We start from the raw sequence: 26,250 nt of genomic DNA, 5'->3' as shown, positions 1-26,250 counted from the left end.
AAGTATTAAGAGTATTAGTTTATAATGGGAAAAGTTAGGGAAGCATTTTTTAAATGCTCAGTAGATGGTCACTTTTTTGTAAATTAGTCAGTCATGGACATGAGGGAGAAACAAATGGAAAACAGGTAAATCCAATGAAGACTTTTGAAAAAAGGATTGAAAGCAGAGAAATGCCATTAGTACTGTAAAATTAATAGCAAGCACTTGTTAATACAAAGTGCCACTGTGCAAGATTAGTCAGACTGGATTATGGGAGAAAAGTCTCCTATGTATGGGCCTGTTCTATGAAAGATGTATCAGGCATATGCATATACTCAAAGGCGTGTGTGTAGGATATTATAATTATATAGCCCTTGATTTGGCAGTAGGGTCAAGAGAAGAAATAAGCTAAAGTACATTGAAAATGTGCAACATATTTTATATAATTTAAAAAATTGGAAATGTAAAATGTTTAATGGAAGCACGATCAGAGCACAACAGATAAAGTTAGTTAAATCTTTTGCTGAGCAGTGTTACTGATCAGTTTAACTGAGACTTACCCTACACTAATTTTCTTTGTTTAATCGTCTGCCTCCGTTAATCCTTATTGCCACTTGTGATTAAATGATCAGTTTGCATATGAAGAAATATTATTAGTGACTGGTTCAGCTTGGGCTTCTTTTTGTCAGCCAAGACGGCTTCTGTTAGCATCTTCTGTCCTGGCTGTATTCTCTCTCCATGAATCTTTAAATTGAGGTAAACTGATGTTTTAAACCAATTATAGATCTATACCGTTCTTGCACTGCTGTTTTCTAGCCCACCTGGTGACATGTAAAAACAATCAAACCATATTGTTTCAATTGTAGAAAGACCCTCTACCAACTGCTATGGTAACATGCTGTGTGGCTGCTGCTGCTGACAAATCAAGACTGCCTTGGCTCTGTAATAGCAGTGACTGAGGTTGAAAGTTGACTAGTGTTTTGTAATTACACTTTCATCTTGCTTAATACATTTTCTGGTTTATTTCACACATGCCTTTCCCTCCTCTCCTCAATGCTCAAATTTGTGCACATCAAAAAAAGTGGGATGGGGGAACCTACCACCATTCCCTCAAATGTCCTTAATTGCCAACATACCAAATGACTTAAAGAAAATAGACAAGGTGTGTGTGAGGTAATATATCTTTTAGCCGATTGGCTTCTGTTGGTGGGAGAGACAAGCTTTCGAGCTTACACAGAGCTGTTGTCTCAGCAAGAGAAGTTGGCCCAATAAAAGATATGACCTCAGCCACCTTGACTCTCTCATATTCTGGGACTGACACAGCTACAACCATGCTGCCCACGTTAAATAAAATAGAAAGGAAAGTGGGCAGCGAGGAGGAAGATTGTGGAAAAACAGGAGGGATTGGTAAGGTTTAGCCTGTACAGACAAAGTACTTAAAGGCTTTTTGCAACATAATATGCAGCAGCTTCTTATAATTTTCTCAGCGGTCGGTAGTTTACAGTCATCTGTACCTAGAACAAATCTTGTCAAAAAATGAAGGTCTGTAGTGATTGCTGGGTATAATTTTATACATTTAACTGATTCTTCTGAAAGCTTCAACTGTGCTGCTGTTGTCAGACTAAATTATCAATTTATCCATTTGTTGTTTAATGAATAAAAAAATCCTCCTAAATCCTATCAAACTGGCTTTGGAGATGTTGTGGTTTCAATAAACAATAAGCTTTAATGATTCAAACTACAGAAAGCAAAGTGTGTACTGTATACAAAAGCAATGTTTTTATTCTTTTAAATACCACTTTAGATAAAAAGCCAATTACATATTCACTTAAATACATTTCTTCCCTCAACCCCAGAGATACAGACCAAAACCTGTTTAGTGTTCACTTCAGTACATTGCAAAATGAAACTATAACACAATATACATAAGGTAATAGGCCATTAGCACAAACATGTTCCTTGTCTAAACCTTTTGTATAAGAACCCTTTCTAGAAGCTGCCAATTGTGGGTGATAGAAGTACTATAAAGGAAGTGATTATAATACTGTTTAAGTCATTTAAAGCCAAGACATTTCAGTTTAAAGCCTTAATGGAAAGGTTGCATGTACCCAATACCTTTAAAATGCCCTTCTACTGATTTATATTCAGCCTGAACCTGCTAATAATGAGTATACATAAGCAAATATCTTCTACTTCTTCAGCATGTCATTGGTATGAAAGTCCTAGAAAATATCTCGCGTAATCAATGTGTTCGGAGAGTTATCTAGCACAAATTACTCATTAACTCAATAGCACATAATAAAAAAGAACATCAATTAATTAATGAGTCACCCTCAGATCACTTTGATTACAACACCACTGTTGAAATAGCAGTTATAAATGGCGTTGTTTGGCTTTATTCATTGTTTGCAATTGTCCCATTATTTTGCTGAGACCGGTGTCATATTTAGCACATGCCTGCAGGTAATTGTGTGATTATTTCATAAATGAAGAGGTGAAGGCAGCGCACAGATTATTGTGCTTTACAGAAAAGCCTAAAGAACCAGGAAGCCACCGTGCTTGCAGACTGCTCTCTCCTGAAGGTGAACTGCATGTGTGTTGCAGGTTCTTCACTATATTTTAATGCATAAAATTGCTATTGCACCTTTCACCCCATGGTTTCAAAGCTCCATGAATTGAATTGCACTTCACAACATCCTGTGTGGCATTATCCCTATTTTACAGATGAAACTATCGAGGTACAGTGGGTTAGAAGATTTGCTCATGCTCTCACCGTACATCTATGCAACACAAACCCAGCATTAGCTGAGCTTCTAAATGTGCTTTCCCCGATCACTTTACCATGATCCTTTATCAATAGCAGCCCTAATTCTGCAATGACATTGAAGTGGGCATCACCCTCCTTCTCTCCCCTCCCCCCCCCCCCCCCCAGCTCCTCTTTTGCCTGTCCAGAGCCCCATTAATGTGAACGGGGTTCTGGCAGGAATAGACAAAGCTTACAAAGCTGATTGGAGGGCTGGGGCCATGAACAATATAACATAGATTTCTCTCTTGAGACTGCTACAAAAGCTGATTCTTTTTCTGACCTGAAGCTGCTTAGTACTTTAATTTGAATAATGCTTTTAAAAACCCACGAAATGTGGGTGGCAACTGTGGTGTTTTCAAGCTTTCCTGTCACCTAAAGGTGTTGAAAAAAGAGAGGGAAGCCTAATAAAAGACTACAAAGTCACCACCTAAAGTTCCTAAACTAGCTTGGTTAAATGCCATTCCAATAAGCTTATAGTGTAATTATAACAGTTCCCTTAGGTAAGTAAGAAACATCTGTTAGTAACACATAGCAGGTGTTAGCAATTACACATACTGAATTTTTTTTAAAAAATGTTTTTAATTAAAAAGAATTCTGTTTTCTGAAAAAAGGAAAGCATGATAAGTTAAGCTTTAGTTTGTGTGGCTCTGGATCCTGTCATGCAAAATGATGAAGGTAAAATCACCTTAAAGTAGCAAGAGATTCCATGTTTGTTTCCAGATTATTGCAGTCTGTGCTGGGATTCAGTGTAATTTTAAATACCATATACAACTGGTATTTTAGGGTATTTCACTGACTTTGTGAAATCCATATAGTTCATGTGATCACTGAACACCATCTTCGTAAAATATTTGCACATAGGCAAGGTGGCTGAATTTAAGCAACAAATATAATGGGCATTGTGTGAAGAGGTATAAAAATGCAAGTAATGCTGTCTAATATTTTGATCACATGCTCTTTATCGCACTAGTGGGAAACAGTTTCTCGATTATGCTAGAGAAAAATCAAACACTAATGTCAAATTACTTTGAAGAAATAGCCAAGAGCAATTTATAGTTAATGATGTGATTTGCTGTCGCCATTGAAAAATAACAAGAAAGCTAGATTCACAGTGGAAAGCTAAGCATTTTAGGGCTGTGTTTTAATATAAATTTTTAAAAAAATCAGGTAAGTAACTCATTTGCTCTCTCCTCCAGCCTATGAATATCAAGATCAGAAACATTTAATGATGAAAATCCTATCCCTGCACATACACCTTTGTTGTCTTTTTAAATAAAAATGTAAAAAACAATCTGTTTTTGAGCAAAGCAGTGAGCACCTATATTAACACAATCTGTGGAACTGCCTTTGTAGCCAGCTGGGACCATTCAAGACCCAGTGATGCTTTTGACAAAAGTATTGTCAAATGCTGGCACGGGAACATATTCTTCGTACAAGCAGGCCTACAGCAGTGTAAATTAGATCATTTTTCTTCCCTTTCTGTCCCACAGTGGTATTCTGCATTTATATATACATGCTCATATAAAAAAGTATGAAAAATAGTATCAATATAGTTATATTAAAGAAAAAATACATTCTTTACTCACATAATTAATTCACGTGCCTCCAGAAAGCCAGAACAGATTTTATTAACTTTTTTCTGCTTTTTAAAAAATATATTTCTCATATTATATTTATCCACAAGGCTACGTTGTAGGTTTTGCTTAACTTCTTTATTTCTTATTTATAACTTATGCCCATTGTTCAGGCCTTGCTCTCCATCTAAATCATGAATATCTTTATTAACTACAGTCAGACAAGTCATTGGCAGTATCTGTATAACAGTCTCCAGGATAGAAGAAATAGCTGAGTATGTAAAGCCTTTTTTAGTCTGAAAAGGAGATGTCATATTATATGAGCAAGAACTTTTCTGTACTTAAAATTAATATTTATACACACATTTTATGGGCCATCCATACTGTTGGTCAGTGTCCAGTGTCCAGAAATGGTTTGTTCAGATCAGCTGACATAGGAGATATATGAAGGTATAACACAAGAACAGATTTAATAGTATTTTAAATACCCAAAGAATTGTCACTATCTAGTACACAGTGTAGGAAATGTCTCTTGGACTTTGCCATTTAATACTTTGGAAGTTGAAGGTGGCCGTAGTTTGAAAGGGAAGGTATCAGGTGGATTATTGACAACAGGCATGTAACTGGCAAAAGTCACTCATTGAGAATAGCAGTCACATATTTGGCCCTGCTGTCACTCCCTCAGTCAGTCAGCTGAAATGTCACTTGAAAGCAAGTCTGCACACAATGAGGAAGATTCCCCCTTTCAGCTCTCTCCTTCCAGCCCCTAAAGATACTTTGGGGTTTTCCTCTCCCCATCTCCTTGCTGTAGGGTTGGAAGGGGGCAAAGTAGGTGGTCAGCTCCATTGCTTTCTGGCCTTCAGCAATACCAAATTTCATCACTCTGGTGGAAGAGGAGGAAAGGGCAGGGCGTAGCTGAAGAGAGGCACAAGAGGGAATGCAGAGATGGAAGACAGACAGGGAAGAGAACAAACCATGTAAGTACAAATAGGAAGATAATGCACCAGGGCTGGGAGTCAAAGTGGATGGGTTCCATTTGCAGCTCTGCCACTGACTTCCTGTATGGCAGAATGTCATGGTGCTTCTCTTTGCCTCAGCTCTCCCACTGATTAAATGAGGACAAGAATCCTGACTTAGGTATTTTCATCTGTCTGGGAGCTAAGTGCCTCTCATAAACGTATCATTCATAAATTAATTATAGAAGCGGAGACAGAGACTCAGAAGAAGATTGTCCCCTTCACACACGTGCCAACTACACACATTTTGTCTCAAGGAACTGACTAGGACATGTCAGCTATGTACACATTTGGAGACTAAGGAAACTAGACTGAGCCTATCAAGTTCCTATGGACGTGCAAATATATCAAATAGCAATTTGACCAAAATAGCCAGGGTGTTCTGGAGGTTGGTTTTGTTGACTGAGGCAATTTGACCACCCTCTCGTCCTCCACACAAATTGTGGCTCAGTACTTGCCCTAAGAGGCCAAGATTGTGTCTTGCTCTGAGCACCCACTCAGATCCATCAAGGGCTCCCTCTTCTGTGCAGCCCACACACATTGCAAGCTATAGCATGGGGGAGGGTGCCTTCTGTAGGTCACTCCCTTGACATCCGTCCTCAAGTAGGCAGGGACTGGTTAGCCAAGGTTGTATGGCCCAAAGGTTAGGACATTGGTCTGAGATAAAGGCAGTCTGGTTCAGTGCCCTGCTGGATGAGTCATGTAGGCCCAGCTGATCAAAGTCATTTAGGCTTCTAACTGCCATTGATTTCAAGGGCTACGTCTAGATTGCATCCCTTTTTCGTAAAAGGGATGCAAATTAGACGTATCGCAATTGCTAATGAAGTGGGGATTTAAATCTCCCCTGCTTCATTAGCATAAAAATGGCTGCCGCTTTTTTTTGGACACGGAGCTTTGCTGGAAAAAAGCACCAGTCTAGATGCGGATCTTTCGGAAAATAAAGCCTTTTCCAAAAGATCCCTTATCCCTCTTAAAATAAGGGATAAGGGATCTTTCAGAAAAGGCTTTATTTTCCGAAAGATCCGCGTCTAGACTGGCGTTTTTTTCCGACAAAGCTCCGTGCCGAAAAAAAGCGGCAGCCATTTTTATGCTAATGAAGCAGGGGAGATTTAAATCCCCGCTTCATTAGCAATTGTGATATGTCTAATTTGCATCCCTTTTACGAAAAAGGGAGGCAATCTAGATATAGCCAAGGAGTTTATAAAGAGCTTGGTTTTTTTGAGGAGAGGTTCATTCTGAAGTTTTATTGTGACATGAAAATAAAGCACTTCTGATATATTTTTAGTTGATGGCATTACAAGTAGAGCTTTTGGCTTTTTTAAAAAAAGTCCCCTGACCCACCCTCCTTCTCAGTTATATATCCTAAGGGCTTTAGCCTGCATTTTTTTCTCCATTTAATTTTAGTCCAGCATCTTCAATTACCTTCAGAATTTGTTTTAACCGTACGTCATATTTGTCCTTCAACATTCCTTAAACTAAAATGTCACCTGTATGAAGATCCCACTCTTTTCAGGCCTTGCAGAATCTTGCTTGTTTTCCTTTGGCAGCTGTCTGACATACTTGTCAGGTGGAAGGGGAGGTACAAAAACAGCATCTTTTGAATAGCATTATAAAAGATGTCATGTGGGAGGCATCAGGATGGAGCAGAAGTTGCCAGAATCCATTAGCTGTGTCTAGTTTTAGTCAAGATTTACCTTACACTAGCAGAAGCAGAAGCATCAAGGGGAACTGTTACACTGAAAACTTTGGTGCAGAGTGAATTTAAGCACCTAGAGGATTCAGTGGGAAATATTTGGATCACAATAGAGTCAAAACTGAGAATTAGGTGCCTAAATCTGGGGTTTATGTGCTGAAACACTACCAGGTCTTCCTCACTGAGGGTATGTCTACACTGCAACACTATTTTGAAATAACTAGCGCTATTCTGAAATAACTTAGTCTGCATCTAAACAGCAGGCAGTTATTTCGAAATAGTGTCAAAATACTGTCAAGCTGGAGGACTTCTTATTCCGACTCCTGTAACCCTCATTGTACGAGAAGTAAGGGAAGTGGAAGGAAGAGTGCTCTATTTCAAAACAAGTGCTGTGTAGATGCTCCCTATTTCAAAATAAGCTATGTAATTGAGGTAGCCCAATTTACATAACTTAATTCGAGTTAAGCTCTGCAGTGTAGATGCACCCTTAGTCTCTTGCCATGCCTCAGTTCCCCAGCTGTAAAACTGGGTTACTGCCACTTCCTCACTTTTGGAGGGTCTTGTAAGGCTAAGTACATTAAAGCTTGTGAGGCACTCAGATATGATGATAGCAGGGGCCATATAAATACCTAAGATATGCATGACCCTTCCCCTGAAGACAAATGACATACACCAAAAAGAGAGTGGAAGGAATACAATCAAGTACGTTTATTTAATAGATTCATAGATTCCCCAGGCCAAAAGGGACCAATCTGACCTCCCATGCAACACGTGCCATAGAACTTCCCCCAAATAATTCCTAGAGCAGATCTTTTTGCAAAACATCCTATCTTGATTTAAAAATTGATAGTGATATAGACTCTACTATGACCCTATGCAAATTGTTCCAATGGTTAATTACTTTCACCATTTAAAATGCATGCCTTTTTTCCAGTCTGAATTTGTCTAGGATCAACTTCTAGCTATTGGCTCACGTTACACCTTTCTTTGATAGACCGAAGACCTCACTATTAAATATCTGTCCCCCGTGTAGATACTATAATCCAGTCACTCCTTAAAGTTCTTTTTGTTAAGCTAGGTTGATTGAGCTCTCTGAATCTATCACTGTAAGGCAAGTTTTCCAAGCCTTTAATTACTCTCATGGCTTTTGTCTGAACTGTAGCCAACTTAGCAACATCCTTTTTGAATTGTGAGAGCCAGAACTGGGCCCGGTAATCCAGCAGTGGACTGATCACACCAGTGCCAAAAACAGAGCTCAAATACCTTCTTCTCCTACTCAAGATTCCTCTGTTTATGCATCCCAGAATCCCATAGCTCCTTTGGTCATAGCATCCAACTGGGAGCTTATGTTCCACCAGTTATTCACCATATCCCCAAATGAGACTCTCTGCTTCCTGCAGTAGGGTCCCCATCCTGTAAATATGGCCTACATCCTTTTTTCCCAGATATATCTCTTGGCTCAGGGCAACTGCACCTGTATTTCACCTCAATGAACCAGCAAGGGCACCCAATCTAGGTGTAGTGCTCTTCTTTTTGACTGTGGTATTTCTGCACAAGTGAGTTATTTCTAACACAAGCAGCTTGACCACGGACACCTCCTTGCTTTCTCTTTAGATACTGTTAACAGATGTAAATGCTACAATTATGAGGTACCACCCAGCACATTCTAGGCATGCTTATTTTAGTCTTAAGACAAAAAGCAATGTGGAAAGAACATGCTAAAAAGAATAAAAGAACCTGCACATGTGGTAAAAGGTGTATCAAAATTAACCCTAACATGGGTTCTGGCAGGAGCAGTCCCTTAAGCTCTCCAACACCCTACAGGGAGTCCTTTGTGGTCACAAGTTCCTCACATCTTCAGCTCAGAACAAGCACCCACTCTTACAAGGCTTCAGTACGTCCTTTCTAACCCTACCCTAAGGACTGGGGGTCCTTTATGGACTAGCATGGGGGCTGTTTGCTGAACCAGGACGAAGGAGCTGAACTAGGTCAAAACCATCCTGTTTTCATTCCAAAAACCCATCTTTGTCTGTTGGTCCCTGGAGGATCCAATTTGAACTACTACATGCACATCTCTTGTTTTTTGGAGGGGGCGGAGGGGGCTAAATGTTGATAATCCCAATCACCCCCACTCCCAAAGGGAGAAGGCATAAATAATGCCCCACTGACACATATGCAAATGCATTTTAATACAATGTACCCAAAGGCGTTAACCCTGATTCAATAACATTTATCTTAATTCCATAAGGTTTGTTCAGGCTATGACAGGAAATTGTCAGTCTGCCACAGTATACATTTACATTTAGCCACGTTAAAACACTTCCAATTATGTTTTCTGACAATTACAAGCTATATAAAGTAGGTGCCAATTCTTCCCATCTGCCTCTCAAATCATTATTAATTGGCTGAAAACATGCAGCAGAGGAGGGGCTTGAGAAGGTACCTGAAGGAGAAAAAGAGACCAAGGGCCTTATGAGCAAATTCAGCTTAGACACCTCACTTAGGGCACATCTACACTACAGTGTTATTTCACAATAACAAGGCGAGCATCCACACAGCAAGCCCATTATTTTGTATTTATTTTGAAATAATGGGATTCTTATTTTGAAATAATAAACCCTCATTCCATGAGGAATAATGCTTATTTCAAAACCGTTATTTTGAAATAGCAGTAGTGTGGACGCTCCACTGCTGCTATTTCAAAATAGCTCCTCCCCAGGATCATTCAAAATAATTACTCCCCAGTGCCTCCTGGGGTTCCAAATTGAGGTAGCACATCCACATTAGGGAGCCTGCTTTGGACTAATTTTGAGGCTTCCTTGTAGTGTGGTTGTGCTATTTCAAAATAGTTATTTTGGGAGTCATTATTCCAAAATGACTTATTTTAAAATACCTATTTAGTATAGACATACCCTTAGATATGCCACCTCTATGGGTTTCCCAGGACAGTGGGCACTCAGACCATACTGCAGGTAAACCCTCTGCTCTGGGGAGAAATCCCTACTGCTTCCCTGTGCCAATGGACAGTTAGGCTGTGTCCAGACTCAGGGGTTTTTTCGGGAAAAGTAGCCTTTTTCCGAAAAAACTTCACCTGCGTCTAGACTGCAGCCGCGTTCTTTCGAAATTAAATCGAAAGAATGCAGCTTTTCTTTCGATGGTGGTAAACCTAATTCCACGAGGAAGAACGCCTTCTTTTGAAAGTGCTCTTTCGAAAGAAGGCGTTCTTGAAAGCAAACAGGCTTTTTAGAAAGAGAGCATCCAGACTCACTGGGTGCTTTCTTTCGAAAAAGCGGCTTGCTTTTTCGAAATTCCGCGTGCAGCCTAGACGCTCTCTTTCGAAAGAGGCTCCTTCGAAAGTATCTCTTTCGAAAGAGGCTTGCAGTCTAGACATAGCCTTAGTGCCCCCACTCCTCACTGCCAGCATAGGACTGGAATCTTCCAGATCTGGCCCATTCAGCCCCACTCAGGGTATGTCTACATTACAGAGTTTTGTCAGAAAACCTGCCATTTTTCCAACAATACTTGAGGAACATCCACACTGCAATTGCGTTCTTCCACAAGAAAATTGAAAGAACAGAGGGATTTTTCAGTCAGTCTACAAGGAAGAAGCCTTTTTGTGAAAGAGCTCTTTCGCAAAAAGGCATGTGTGGACAGGGAAGAGGGAGTTCTTTCAGAAGAAGAGGAAAAAGCAAGGTGCCCTGGTGGCCACTCCGTGCATAGCACTCCATAGCTTACATGCGAGAGAGCGTCCATTCAGTCCGGTCATTCTCTTTCGAAAAAGCAGATCGCTTTTTCAATGCACTTTTGCAGTGCGGACACACTCGTTCAGAAGAAGTTTTTTGGAAGATCTCTTCTAAAAAAAGCTTCTTCCGAAAGAAACTTGCAGTCTAGATGTAGCCTCAGATGCACCATCTCCTGAGGCCTGAGAGGAAGAAAGTGAGGAGCTCCACTGCTGCTGCAGCTCCTCAGTTCCTCATGCCTGGGAGAGGGAGATGAAGCATCTTTCCTGGCGGTACACTCTCCACAGCAGCGCATCTGTCAGATGCTGCTCATTTATGGGAAATGAAGCAAATGGGGCACTTCAGGGATAGTGCTGCAGGGTTCCGAGCACCTGAGTGCAGCAGACTCAGCAAGAAGTTGCAGAAGGGTCTGTTTGGAGTGAGTCTGGGGGCAAAATCCACTGGGTGGAGGTATTTGGGTCTGGTGGGAAGCGGAATCAAATCTACGTGCAAATCTGGGGGGGGGGGTGGAGGATGCTGAGGAAATGCAATCTTTTTGGGGGGCCTGAGCAAGGGGTTAGAAACAACTCAATGTTTTTTGTCAAGGGAGATCCTAATAATGGGTGTGTTGTGGGGTCAGATTCAAGGGATTTGGTGATTTCAGTGGCCATATTTGAGTGTTTGATTAATTCATTAATTCTGTGATATAGATAATATTCCAACATAAATTTCCCTCCTTACTGTTTCACCGAGTCTCTGTCAGCTTATGCGCATATGGACATGCCTTTTTTCCCCCACGTTACTAGCCCTGGGGTGCGCCACCTTTTTGGTACACCAACATGTTCTATCACCCACATCACCACTCTCGGTCCTTGCCATTTCCTCCAATTCTTTGGGAATGAGAGGGACTGTGAATCTCTGGGCAAGGTCCCCTTTCTCAACACAGTCTGTAGTGGCTTTCTTAAGCAGCCTGCTTTTGCCAATCCCCATCCCAACTTGCTTCGCTCTTTGGCCCACTTGAATTCTACTTGTTCATTCCAGCAGGTTATAGCAGAGGCCTCATTATGACAGTGTGTCACACATCTCATACTGCCTCCAGGTAACTCCTCTTTCCCCGCATGCTACTGCACTCTACTTACAGGCCAGGCCTCATCTCTCCAAATTAAATAATCACCTCTGCCCCGAATCAGTTTTAAATTAAACTTTTTTCCAATTCTTGAGACTAACAGTCCAAGCTTGGGTTTAAATGTGTCCTTTGGCCATAGATCCCAGGAAACAGGCATATCTCCCTTATTCCTTTATTTAATAGTCATAACCCCAGTATCCTTTTCTCATCCATTTCCAGGAAGTCCAGAGGCTTGCCCAGTGTTCTCTCTTGCCATGTTGCCTCATTTCTGCCCAGGGAATGTGTCTTAAAAAGCACTTTTAATTGTGTTTCTACCCCTCCCCCTCATAGAATTTTTTTTTCTACGCCTTGTATCACACTTTCACTGTTTCATTGCATTTTCAGTTATGCATTGAATTTGCCATGCCAGCTCCACCACCTGTTCCAAGTTCAGTTCAGACATTAACTGACTATGCCCTAAAAGCTTCTTGTCTAAAATCCCAGCTACTGGATGATCTCTCATGTGTTCGTCCTTACCGAAATCAATGTTCTGCTTGTTTCTGCTGGCTCCTGTGAAAGGCATCTGTGTTTTGTTCAGGCCTCTATCCCCTGTGGTAAAAACATCTCTCTTTTTAGATTGGCCAGTTTTGAGACTCATGCACATTGCTCTCAATGAGGAACTTCCGCATTCAGTGTTAGGGTTGTCAGATGGTTTAACAAAAAATACCGAACCCTGCCCCCCAAAAAAACGGGAAAAAATTCTGTTGAGCAAAACAAAAAACCCCAGCTAAACCTGTTGAGAAAAATAAAAGCCCAGCAAAAGTTGTTGACCAAAAAAAAAAGAGACTGACCAGTATTTTCTGAATTTTTTTACTGGTCAGAAGGTGCAAATACCAGACTGTCCAGTTCAATACGGGACACCTGGCAACCCTTTTCAGTGTGTTTTTCTGTAATCCTCCACCCCATCCCTGCAATACAAGCAAAAAAGAGACTTGTTCAGAAATCATGCGTGTTTATTTAGGGAACACAGTAGGGACAGAAAAGGAGTCCATGGTGGGACCTATGGGGAGGGGGAAAACAGAAATCTGAGCAGGCGAGCCTTTGCTTTGTGACACCCTGAAAACTGAGTGTGAGCTGCCCCACCCCCGTGTCCTAGGGCCCTTGTGGGTGGAGGCTATGGAACTGGGTGAGGAGGAAAAGTTGTTCTGCAAGAGGTGGGATGGAGGGAAGTCTGTCCAGGCAAACTGCCATGCAATCCATCACAGACATCAGGGATGACAAGACATTATCATAGTGCTTCACTGGCAGTTGCCGCAATGCTCTCCTCTCCTGCCACTCTGCTGTCCTTTCCTGCCTCTCCATTCACATCCTCTTCCATATTCCTCCACAACCTTTGCTCCTTAAATATGTCTTCCTTTGTCCATTTTTGCCTGCAGATTTTGCAAACCTGACAGCTGGTGGAGCCAGGAGAATACACAACAAATTCCCTGCTGTTCCCACTGCAACAAAAAGTTACAAGGGCACACATTACAGGAGATACATTGTGGAGCCTAAAACCTAATCTGTTAACATACAGAGAAGGTCTATCTAAAGTCAATGAAGATGTGTTCTGTGCAAGACCAAAGTTTTGCTTTAAAGTGGCTACTGTACGGCAGGTATACAGCTGAGTTTTCAAAGGAACCTCTGGACTCACATGGAGGCAGGCATGGTAAGGGGCCCCATGGCCTCTTTACTGCCTTCCCGGGGGGCCATCTTCCTCTGGGCCCCCTCAATAACACCAGCACAACTTAATCCCAATTTTCCCATGTGCTATAAGCACCCCTCAAAAAAACCTCTGCCCCCTTCTTGTCGGGGGGGGGAGGGGATCAGAGTGCCCACATTCTCCACCAGCTGTGGCAGGGTCCCCAGCCCTGCCCTCTTCTCCCCAAGGTTAAACCAGGCCCTGAGGCCTAGTCCAACACAATCGCAGGCCCTGAGGCCTAGCCCACGCTCTGAGGGGATGAGGTAGGGGGGTCCGGGCCCTCCCTCCCCACCAGACCCCAACCTAGGGTCTTATTAGTGGTGGGTGGTTCCCACCAGCGGCTCAGCGGGGAGTTCTCCCTGAAATGCACTGAGCCCACTGCGGGGTTCCCTGCCCCTTGCCCTGGGTTGCTTCCTACCCCAGCCCTGTGGCCGACGGAGACCGCTCCTGGCAAAGCTGGGCTGGCAGCGGCTGCAATGTTGGCAGGTCCCATGTCTGGGGCAGCAGTGAAGGGGTTTTCCACCGCGGCGGGGCGGGCGGCCCCCCGGAGTCAGCGTTGCGGGCGTGCTTGACCCCGGGGACGGTAGCAGCAACGACAGCGGTCCCAACGGCTCTCGTTCCAGCAGTAGGTCTGGCTGTGGCTCTGGGGGTTGGGCTGGAGCTCCTTCCTCCCCAGAGGTCAGCCCCAACTGAGCAGCCCGGCAGCCTTTTATACTGGAGCTGCACTGCGAGCATGCCCAGCAGGGCTTTGGGGGAGGGGCATATTCTACCCAATAGACAGGCTCTCCGCCCCCTTGTTCAGCACGGGGCAGGTGAGCCCCATCACAGGGGGACATGGTCCAGTCATGCTGGCAGGACAGGGCAGCTTCCCTCTGTGTCTGGCACATATGGCTTTCCAGGAGAGTGCTACTTTCCCATCCCGCAGGAGACTTCAGGAGGGGGAGATGGAGTCCAATCATGCCAGAGGAGCAGGGCAGCTTATCTCTGTCTCTGGCACACATGGCTTCCCATGGGCAGGATGGGGTCCGGTCAAATCGGTGGGGCTGAGCAGTGGGTCACATGGCTTCCCTCCTCTGTATGGGTCACACCCCACTTCTCAGGAGACTACTGCTTTCCCATCCCACGGGAGCCTGTGGATAGGAAGGAAGGAGGGCGGGAGGGGATGCTAGAAGCTGAAGCCATGTTAGTAGCAGAGGCAGCAGCTAATAGCTTCCCTGCCTTCATCTAGGTTGCCATGTGTGATATCGGTCTTCTCCAAATCACACAGAGTGATAAGGAGCTGCTGGTGACTGAATGTAGGCAGAAATCTGGGCCTTATGCTGCAATGCTTTGTGCTGAAATGATGCCAGACCATTCACTGCTGACTTGGTGGGGGAAGATGGCCTACTGTGGAGGATGGAGTAAGGCAGACCTCCCCAGAATCCTTGTGAGCAGGATGAAAGAGTACCTCTGTGAGAGCTTTATGGAGATGTGCAGGGAGGATTCCTGCTCTGTCTCCAGACACTTTAACAAACTGTTCCAGGCCCCCCTGCTCCATGTAGGAAGAGAGTGCACCACACATCACACCCCATTGCCCTAACCCACTTGTGTCAAGGAAAAAAAAATGAATTTACCAGAAGTGTCCTCCCCAGGATCAGTGCCTGGCTGAAACATCTTGGGAGGAGGAGATTTTCTCCAAGGTTATAAAAAATTCTTGGCTTTTGCCAACTGGCCATTCTCCTCCTACACCACACTGCCGCCCTGATGAGTGTCTTAGGAGGATTCCACAGTTGTAATTTGGGCCCCCACTACCCAGGCGCTCATGCATCTGGTCATAGAAGCAGCATGTTTGCATCAATGCACCAGATCATTGATTTGCCTCCTTTATGTTGTGGTAGGATTGCCTCATGGCACTGCTGGGCATCCCTGGTATATCCTTTCTCCACCATGAACTCTGCAACCTTCACATAGATATCTGTGTTTCATTTGCTGGATTTCTCTCCCCACATCTCGATAAGGTCCAAGATCTTCTTCACACTCCATGCTGCCTATGGGAAGTGGAGCTCATGGGACTGGAACTCATGGAACTTAGGGCCAGGGGTGCTGCTTGCTCTGAGGTGTGCTCGCTTCCTATGCACTGTCCACACCGGAAATGAAATGTGACTGAATATGGCCAGAAACCTGAGACTTATAGCTGCAATGCTTTCCTGGGGCTTTCCAATTCACCTGGAGAGCAACAGTCACAAGTTCTGTCCAGAGTGATCACAGTGGGGCACTGTGGGATGCCTCCCAGAAGCCAAGAACAATGACTTTCACATCACTGTGTCTACTGTATAATTGACCATGCAACATCAAATTTAGTGTTACTCTTCATGAAAAGCAAGAGTACTAAAATCTACTTTAGCAACCCTTAAAGTCAACAGAACAAGCTTGGTAGTGTATACTCATTGTTTAGAAAATTGACCTTATGTGGCTAAATTCAATCTAAACTCCTAGTGGGGTAGCCACATCTGTAACTTTAAAAACAACGAGTAGTTCTGTAGCACCTTAGAAACTAACTAACTAACTAACTATATATATATATTATCATAAGCGTCTGTGGGAAAAACCCACTTCTTCAGAAGAGATGAGCTTGAGCTAAACTAAACTCCTACTGTAGACCAGGCCTCAGATGAGGTCCGAGATGGGAAAATGGTTTCTTCTCTGGTGCCCAACAGAGGATTCTACTAATGAAACAGCATGGAGATTTAATTTGCAAGAAGAAAAAAATGCCAGTAGATAGATATCCTCTTTGTGCACTGGGAAGCAGAGACTTGTTCAGTGCCTTCTCCAAGTTCCTGCACTGTCGACTTCCGTTCAGAGCTTTTACACCTGAAAGTACAGTATCTGCACCACTGCTTCTTCAAGACATTATTAATCTCTTTGATGTCTGTTCCTACGGAAACCAGAGGCCCACAACTCTGCAACTGTGCAGTTAAAAACTTAGGCAATGCCAGCGGCTGCTTTAAATGTAAGGGGACAGAAATGATTAGCTCTGTCAACTTTTTTTTAAAATGGAAGTTAGACAAGCCCGCGGCATACTTGCTCCTCTGATTGCTTGCTCTTTCCACTGCTGTGCCCTATGGATCTGCTTGCTTCAAATGACCCTAAGGCAATAAACTCTCATAACGCATCCAAATGGTTCTCTGCTTTTGTGCTGGCACCTTTTCAAAACACAGAATTAATGGCCGGGATTCTCACATTTAAAGAATGGACTTCATAGTCAAGTGTTCATTTTTACAGAATAACAGGCCCTTCATGTATGGCTCACCTAACCTCCAACCAGAGCTAGGCTACGCAAAGGTTGTTCTCTCTGCAGGATTTAACATTTTTGCTGTATAAATATTTGGATTTAAATAACAACTATAGGCCCCAATTGAGATTGAGGGTTTTTGTCCCAAACATTGTGCTAGCACATATGAAGAGCTAGTTCCTGGCCTAAGGAGTTTGCAAAATCCAAACTGACATTTCTCTCTCTCTCTCTCACACACACACAGAGACACACACAATGGAAGAGGAAACAGAAGCATAGAGAAGTGAAAGACAGGGCAGTGGTTGTAAACAGAACCCCGGTAATCTATATTCCTGTCTGCTACCTTTCTTACAGTCTTGAGGGGCAGTACTGTTCAGAATTTGCACAGGCTCTCGCCACATATTTTGGCTCCATCATTTGAAAAACTAAACTGCTTCATCAGAATGTCTCATCTTCATTGCAAATCTTTAGCTCAATCTTGACATTGGTTCCATTGTGTCTAAAACATGTAATGCAAAAATTCCTTACAGATCTTTAACACTGGCCTTGAAGGGATACTATAGGTCTAATTATGAGATTCTCACTTCCGTTTCCCCCCAGTTTGCTTCCACACCATCTAAAAGACCTAGCATTTTTTTCAACTTAAGAGGATGATTTATTTATTTTTTTGGAGTACATCTGCACATATTTGTAGAAATGACTCTGCAGTACAGATCACTTTTACATGTTGTAATATAACAGGGGAGTTTTTGAAGGCCAAGAAGATCATGATATTGTTGTTGTTTCTTTAGCCAGAAGGACCAATTACACAATCCGTTCCTGACTTCCTCACACAGGGATCTGTTATGTTGGTATTGAAGAACGATAAAGTGCCCACTTGCATTTCCTTAATGAGGTTCAAGTTTTTATTTAACTTGAAGAGAATTGCAAGGAGTTTCAGGGATAGCAAATAGCAGCCACTTTCCCCAATATGATGTGCAGCCCTCAAAATTATACCTTTGGTAGCTCTGGAGACACATCCTGATCCAGAGGCTGATCAAGCTATCACATTCACGTGGGTTCACCCTTGGACTCAGGGTGAGGTCCTACTGAAGTCCTACAGATTTCAATGGCACTTCATGCAGAAATAAATTCTGCTTGCACAGATCCACTCCCGGGATGAAGGTCAATATGGTAGGGTTTTCTAAAGTGCCAAAGGATATGGCTACACTAGCCACCCTAGTTCAAACTAGGGTGGCTAGTGTAGTCATTCGAACTTGCAAATGAAGCCCGGGATTTAAATATCCCAGGCTTCATTTGCATGTTCCCATATGTCGCCATTTTTAAATGCCCGGTAGCTCAAACTATCTGCCCTCGGCTACACGCGGCACAGGCTAGGTAGTTCGAATTAACACTCTTAATTCGAACTACCGTTACTCCTCATTGAAGAAGGAGTAACGGTAGTTCGAATTAACAGTGTTAATTCGAACTACCTAGCCCGTGCCGCATGCAGCCGCAGGCAGGTAGTTTGAGCTACCGGGCATTTAAAAATGGCGGCACCTGGGAACATGCAAATGAAGCCCGGGATATTTAAATCCCAGGCTTCATTTGCAAGTTCGAATGACTACACTAGCTACCCTAGTTCGAACTAGGGTGGCTAGTGTAGCCATACCCAAAGAGAGTTAGACAATGAGTTGAAAGTCAATGGGATTTCAGCACCTACCCTCCCATTTGTGCCTCTAATGAAATCTGCCCCTGAGGGTACATCTACAGTACACCATTATTTCAAGATAACTAACATTATTTGAAATAACAATGTGAGCATCTACACAGTCATTCTGTTATTTTGAAATAATTTCGAAATAATGGACAGCTTAGTCCAAAATCTGTAAACCTCATTCTATGTGGAATAACACCTAGTCTGAAATAGTTATTTTGAAATAAGGCATGTGTAGATGCTCCACTGCTGCTGTTTTGAAATAGCCCCTCCCCAGGGCCATTCTAAGTTATTCCTCCCTAGCGCCTCCTGGGGCTTTAAATCGAGATAGCACATCTACATTAGGGAAGCCTACCTTGGACTAATTTTGAGGCTTCCCTGCAGTGTAGACGTGCTATTTTGAAATAAGGTATTTCAGAATAACTATTCTGGAATAGCTTATTTCAAAATAAGCATGCAGTGTAGACGTACCCTTAGAAAGCTGTAGACCACAAAGTGAAACAGTGATCACAGATGTTTCTAGCCAAGCATGACTATGGCTAGGTCTACACTGGCGAAGAAACTCAATGCAAGGTACACAACTCCGGCTATGTGAACTGCACAGCTGGTGTCAACATACCTTGGACTGATTTTCTGGGGCAACTCCACAGCTCCTGTCGACTTCCCTTACTCTTCATGGTAGCACAGAGTACCAGTGCTGATGGAGGTACCCTCAGTGTTCGATTTAGCGGGTCTTTACTAGACCTGCTAAATCAAGCCCTGGAGGATCGATAGCCAGGGCATTGATCCTCTGGCAAATGGAGACGAGGACTATGTGAGCTTGTTGTAGGAAGAAGTTAGACTAATGAATGGTGGAAGTCTTATACCATTAAGTCATTTAAAATTAGATTGGAGAAACAACTAAAAACAATACTGCCCTGGTAAAGAGATTAATTGTATGATTACATAGGTCTTCAAATTCCAGCAATGAAATTTAAATAAGGCTTCAGTATAGGTGCAGAAATTCCAGGTATGGGGTGCTGCATCCAGCTTCCCCACTCCTGGGCACCGACCCTGCTGCCAACCCACTGCTGGCTTTGACAGCCCTGGGTCCCTGTCTCCAGGCATGCCCTGCAAAGCCCTTCTGGGCTTCCAGGGTCCCACTGGACTTACTGGCTTTGCTGCCTCTTTCCAGCCTCCTGTTGCCTGCCAGCCCCACCCCCACAGGATCTGCATCCTGCTGGCCCTGCTGGCCCCAGGGTGCAGGCCACCAACCCTTGAGGCTCTGCTGACAGCCCAGGTCCTGCTGTTGTCCCAGGGTGCAGCAGTTCCCCCCTACTCCGAGGACAACAGAAGTCCAGGGTTTCCAACTCTCCTGGACCATATGGAGGAGTTGGTAAGCATCAGAGGGACATGAAAGAGTATGAGTGAGGGGGTGTAACTCAGCACTTCCACTCTAAAAATGGTTCCAGCACCACTGGGTTTCAGATTATATTTTTACATGTACATTGCTATTAGAATTATATTGTAACAAAGCATATGAACATTTTAATCTGGAAACAAAACTCTGCCGTATTTTCCAGTGTGCATGTGGATATACTTGGGCTACATCTACACTGGCAGCTTCTTGCGCAAGAATTGTTTTGTGTAAGAGTTCTTGCACAAAAAGTCTTCCACAAGAGCGCCTCTACACTGGCATGTGCTTTTGCGCAAGAGCGTCTATGGCAGTGTGGACTCTCTCTTGCGCAAGAAACCTCTGATGGCCATTTTAGCCATAGGGGTTTCTTGCGCAAGAAATTCATGTTGCCTGTCTACACTGCCTTCTTGTGCAAGAGCTCTTGCACAAGAGGGCTTATTCCTCGTGGGGAGAGGAATAACTCTTCTGGAAGAAGCCCTGTTTTCCGACGCTAGACTGTAAAATTACTTGCGCAAGAACGCACGTGCATTGTAAACACCTGGAAAGTTTTTGTGCAAGAACAGTTGTTTTTGTGCAAGAAGCCACCAGTGTAGACATAGCCTTAGGTTTTTTTAAGCTAATTGTTTGGCGGCTTGTAAAATGTAGCCATAGACTGAAATTACTCCAACACTGTGTAAAGAAACAAAGGCAGTACAGAAATGTGTCAGGGGGCAAGGTTCTTCCATTGACCCTTCTAGTCAGCAGGTGATGGAAGCTTGCAGGAAGGTGGTAATTCTTACAGACTCATGGAGGTGTGGCTCATTAGCTCGTCCCTGAATCTCTCTTTCTTTTGCTTATGTTCAAGTGCTCATGTATCAAAAGGGGTAGCAGCTCCTCGGATCAGACGTGTCCTTTGAGGAGATTTTTTTTGAGGGTGGTGTGCATGTGAAGAGAGAGAGAAAAATGGGAGGCAAGCATATTTCAACATAGGCATAGCAGCTAATTATTTGTGTAGAGGTACCTTCAAGGAGAGGAAGGATTCTCTTGCAACAGCTACTCTGCTCCTGCCAGGTACCATCCAATGCAATTTTTTTTCAATGTAATTATTTTATAGATAAGCATTTGTTTGGCTTTCATCACTGCGGCATCTCCTTCCAGAAGATGTGTCTGAATATAGTTCAATGATATGAACATTCCAAGTTGCCTTTTATTTAAACAATGACTTCACTTAGGCCCCAATTCAGCAAGGTATTTAAGTGCATGGCTACATTTAATCAGGTGCCCCATTGATTTCATTCCTGGGATCTGTACAGAATTGTACATCAGAACATGGAATTGCCATACTGGATCAGAGTCCATTTTGTCCAATGTCCTTCTCCTGACAGTGGCCAGCTTCAGATGTGTCAGCAAAAGGTTTAAGAACACCGTAGTATGTAAATGTAGGATAATATCCCCCTTTCTATTAGTCAGAGATTGTCTGATGCCACGAACCATGAAGTTTTACATCCCTTGAAGGCTTTTTGTTAGCATTCACTGCTATAAATCTGAATATATTCTTGTTATCCATATAAATGTCCAATGCCTTTTTGAATCTTGCTAAGTTCTTGGCCTACATGATTTCTTCTAACATACATAAGCACATGCACACATATATATTTGGGTGTATATTATCCAAACACACCCACACAATGTTGAGCGTTATAGATAGTTGGAAAATGGAAAAAATAAATATTCATTAATAGTTTTCATCAACTGTAAAATGTTATAAGCATCTTGGATGTTGTCAATTGAATGTTTAAGCACTCCAAAGACAAAAAATAACAAAGATAATTATAATGAAGAAAATGTATTTCTTTTTAAACCTTTCCTTGGACTCAAAATTGGCTGAAATAATTTGGTTCTGCCTAGGGTAGGTGAGATTCACCTTCACACAGACTAGGACTGGAAAACGTTGGCCTGAAAGATTGACATTTCAGGAAGTTGTAAGTAATCAAAAGCAGGGGCTTAGAATGGACAGATTGAAAGGTATTATTGAATATCACTTGCATTACAGTAACAACTTTAGGCCCCAAGTAAGATAATTAAGACACAATCCACAAGCCACAGTAACATGTTGAGGTGGGACACCCTGGTAGATTTGCACAGTCATTATTGCCTGAGAGGTTGCACTGCTCCCTGAAATCTTGGGTAATGTACCATCACTGCACCCTGGCCTCCTATAGGTTTTACAGTGCTGCTGTGACTGAGAGAGTCACTCTGTCCCCTGAGATTGGCAGACTATGTTGAGACCCCTGAACAAGGCTGCAAGATGTCTCCTTGTACTCTTTCCCTGCAAGGGTCTACATTAGGACTTTATTTCGAAATAACCCCCCTGTGGTTGAATTTATTAACGGAGCGTCCACACTACCAAGCCAGTTATTTTGAAATAACAGGATGCTTAATTTGAAACCCGTACTCCTGCTTTTCAACAGGAGTAATGCTAATGCCAAAATAGTTATTTCAGAATAATGGTAGTGTTGGATGCTCTGGCACTGCTATTTTGAAATAATTACTCCCCAGAGTAATTTGAACTAATTACTCCTCAATGCTTCCTGGGGCTCTAACTCCGAGGTTGTGCATCCACATTAATGGAGCGTACCTCGGATTAAATCCGAGGCTTCCTCATAGTGTGGACCCACTAGTTTGATTTTGTTAAATTGTGAGTTATTAAGTCAAATTTGCTAATTTTGAAATAGTTTCCCCTAGCATAGACATGGTCTCAGAATCCTCATATACCATACAGGATGGAACACAATTTGACCCTGTGTGCAGGATAATGACTATTGGAAATAGACACATTTCCCTTTTCACCATTACAGATATAGCACACAAAATCAGAGTGAAGGGATTTTTTATTTTTTTGCAATCTTTCCATTAAAAGGCTTAACAAAAAAAATCACACCAGTGCTCACTTCCATGGTCCAGGCATACTTATACGCACATGCATCTATGTGACAAGTAGGTATGTTGATTGCAATGTTATAACTCCGTGGAATTTTCATTTATTATGTACATGAGAGAGTTTGTCTATCTGTCTGTCCATTTGTGTGTTTGTCTGTTTGGTCAAGAACTCCTCCAAAATGGTAAGAGCTAGAACCACCACATTTGATATACAGCTTCCTCTTATCATAACTTAAAGCCAGGTAAGGGTTTGATGGTGCCAGGAAAATGGGATGTGCCTGGAATGGGATTGTTTCTTATAAAACCAAATAGAAAAGAGACAGAATCACTAGGCATGTGAAAGGGGCTGACTGGGGGTGACCCTCCATCCCAGGACTGCCCCAGCTCCAAGTCTTCCACCCCCCAAGTGCCCTTTAGGGAGGGTTGAGGGGTCTGAAGCTCCTCCCCCAATTTGTAAGAGAACATTGCTGACTGTTCCACTTTGTGGGGGAGTGAGGGGAAAGCGTATTGTTTGCTGCATTCCTCACTCTGGCTGGAGAGCGCAAGGCGCAGACAAATCTGGACCTGCTCCAAAGAGGGGGCATGCCCCTCTCCCTCAGCTGTGCCTGCTGGAGCTGCAGCTGCTATAGAGAGGCACTTCTCACCTGGCCCCATGCTGCTGTGATGAGAGAGGGCTGGGGTAGTCTTCTCTCCCCAGGGCAGCCTGCATACTGAACCCCTCAACCCTAGAGCAAAGATTTAAATGAAGCATGCACTTTTTCATTTTATTTTAAAAAAATAATTAAGGGCCTGAGCAATGCTGGGTAAATCTTCTAGTAGGCTACATAGAGTTGTCCCAAGATTGGAAGACAGTCAGATTATCTATAAAAAAGTAATTCAGTAGTATATAATCCTTTAGTGAAGGTTAAATAAAGCCAATTTTCCTGAGGCTGAGAACATTTTGTTTATGACTATCAATATAGCGGGCAAAATGTGCACTTTATGGTAAAAAAAATAACAGTACAGTTATGTCCAGGATGCTGTTGCCATCAACTGCTTTGAAAGCTACACATAGATTACAAGTTATCAAGGAAAGTGAGGGGAAAATGATCCAGCCTGAGCAATGAAGGGGTTAATTATTAGACCTCAGTTAAAGGTGTCCTCACATCTAGGCACTTCATCAAGCAATGGAGTCAGGAAACAAGGGAGAATAGATGAAGGTGCTAGGGATAATAATGATGGCAAGTAATGATTTCCCTAGAGATAGTCTGATCTATGGCCACAAGCAAAGAAAAAAGGCTAGAAAGTACTATAACATTACCTTGGAGTACTTAACAGACTCAAAAGCAGTAACCTGGTGTCAGAAAAAGGCCCATCACCCTGCTCGTTTTAGATATAAGAGTTATGCCAAAGTACAAGAGGGGAATGCAAAATTCACACATGAAATTAAACAGCTGAAAGGTATGATTTAACAATGCTCAAAACTCAATAAGCCAAAGATAAACAGCAAATTAGATGACTCAATGTCAGGAGGAAAAAACATCTTTCATCGATCCCATCGTCAAAAATTAATCTGCCTGAGAATGCCCTCTGCTCCAATCCCAGAGCTGATGAAGAGTGGAGGAATAGAGTAAAACCTATGTACTAGTGCTTCACCTTCAGGCTAGACCCTGATTACAATCTCCTGTGAGACATTTCAGCATGAAGCGCCTCTCATGTTGGGACTGCAAAATTAAATTGCGATCAATACTTTACAAAAATAATTGGGGAAAAATGCTCAGAAGTCAGAGCTGCACTGTGTGGCTGAACAAACATATGAAAGTTGTTTTCATTCCCCCCCTCCCCACCTCTCCTTACCTTTCTGGGGGTTATTCTTCAGGATAGATCAGTACAAAGGCATCTCCAGATAAAATGCTCTTAGAATAGTTTCACTCACCTTGTTAGGGAATTTTAGAAGCAGTATAGTACTTACAGTGTGTAAAGTGCATTGTGTTAATGCCACATTCTGGTTTTCACTCTCTCTCTCTCTCTCTCTCTCTCTCACACACACACACACACACACACACACACACTCACACACACATGCACGCATGTTATACTTATAATTTAGATGTATAACTTGGCATTTCCTTTTTTTTTATGGTAATTCTCACTGCTAATTTCTTTATATTAGAGATGTTAAAATGCATGTGTTCAGTGAAACATAGCCACTGAAAAATCCAGCGGTTATACATTTACATGCGGGCGGGAAAGGTGGCTCCCCAGGAGCCGGTGTACATAGGGAGCTGGCCTGCTGGTAACCATGAAGATTAATCGATAAGCGCAGGCTCATCAGTTAACTGTTTAGATGTTTACACCTTCACATCCCTGCTTCCCAATTTTTTAAAACATCAAAGATTTTAAATCTAAACAAGCCAGGCTGGAAGTGGTGCAGAGGCACAACAAAAACCAGTGTTCTTGGTGGATTAAGAGCTTGCCAGTGATGTTGCATTTCATAGACCTAAAAGTTGATATCTGTAGTCAACGTCAGAGTAAAATCTGTTTAAACTGAACCTTTTCATGCATTCAGCAACTCTTTCTGTAGCAAATTTCCTAGTTTTCCTGGCTTGAAGTAGCTCTCATCTCTGGTCACAGAGATTCGTAGTATCCACACATAAAAAACTGGAGGAAAGGAGCACTTTTGCATTTTCAGAATTTCACAATTAATGAAGGAAGAGAGATAAAGAGGGGAGGGATGGGAGGAAAATAAGATCTTATCTAGACTGTTTTAGGATTTTATGTTTATGCACAGTTGGCCATAGATATTCTAGAATTTATTAGCAGGATTTACGAGTGTATTTAGGAGAAGCCAAGCAATTTTGGTTTTAAGATATGGTACAGGAAGTATAAAAGAGAGCGTCCATAATATGTCTCAATAATGTTACTATACAACAAAATACGTATCAAAGGGAGATATCAAAATTCCTTTAAAAAAAGAGGTCAGCATACCTCATTAATTCATGCTGGCAAGGGGAGAGCAGTCTGGGGTGCTCAGGAAATATTGTGAAATAATCATCAGCCGCTTGTGTATTCTTGGCAGTGGAATGCCGTCAAAGACTGGAGTTAAATCTGTTTGTTAGTTAAACTGTACAATACAGTGAAAACAAAAAAAACCCCTCAATGTAAATAATATTTGTACATAGTAATCACATGGATTATATTTTCCAAGTCATGAAACACAGCAGGATGTGTGGTTATCTTTAAGGAGGGGGGAAGGGGACAACCCTCTGGGACTTTATGAATCATAGCCAGATGCCTATAATCCCCCAGAGGTGTGATTATCTCATGACAACCACTTTCATTGGAGTTGTCTTACT

The 26,250-nt window shown here is 42.6% G+C and overlaps 1 long non-coding RNA gene across 1 annotated transcript in view; it reads right to left on the bottom strand.

Annotated features, from left to right (window-relative positions):
- Positions 1 to 11,274: 11,274 nt before the first annotated feature.
- Positions 11,275 to 26,250, bottom strand: part of LOC142818359 (uncharacterized) — a 46,923-nt gene continuing 31,947 nt past the window's right edge. The window contains exon 3 of the long non-coding RNA XR_012895847.1: positions 11,275 to 13,391. This is a non-coding gene — a long non-coding RNA (uncharacterized LOC142818359). The remainder of the gene's footprint in view (positions 13,392 to 26,250) is intronic.

Source organism: Pelodiscus sinensis, chromosome 1 (assembly GCF_049634645.1).
Source record: "Pelodiscus sinensis isolate JC-2024 chromosome 1, ASM4963464v1, whole genome shotgun sequence".
NCBI classification, from domain to species: Eukaryota; Metazoa; Chordata; order Testudines; family Trionychidae; genus Pelodiscus; species Pelodiscus sinensis.
Note: the sequence above shows the minus strand (reverse complement) of the source record. Positions and strands in the feature narration are given on the sequence as shown.